Genomic DNA, 409 nt, shown 5'->3' with positions numbered 1-409 from the left:
GGCGGGTGGGATAAAACTTCCCAATTGAGTGTTTCCAAGTAGGTTTTGACTGGCGCCGCAACATGTGGACGAGCATTATCATGCAGGAGAATAATTTTGTCGTGTCTGGAGTAGTGGGCGCGTTTTTCCTTGAGTGCTCGGTTCAATCTCATCAGTTGTGTTTGGTAGAGAGCCCCAGTAATGGTTTCGTTTGGTTTGAGCAACTCATAATACACGACACCAAGCTGATCCCACCAAATACACAACATGAGTTTTTTTCCATGAATATTCGGCTTGGCTGTCGATGTTGAAGCATGGTCAGGTAATCCCCATGATTTCCTGTTTGGGTTATCGTAGTGGATCCATTTTTCATCACCAATGACTATACGATGCAAAAAACCCTTTCGTTTATGCCTGGCAAGCAGCATTT

This window comes from Odontomachus brunneus, unplaced genomic scaffold (genome assembly GCF_010583005.1).
Source record: "Odontomachus brunneus isolate Ranch 3 - 2012 unplaced genomic scaffold, Obru_v1 Obru_scaffold_037, whole genome shotgun sequence".
Lineage (NCBI taxonomy): Eukaryota > Metazoa > Arthropoda > Insecta > Hymenoptera > Formicidae > Odontomachus > Odontomachus brunneus.
Note: the sequence above shows the minus strand (reverse complement) of the source record.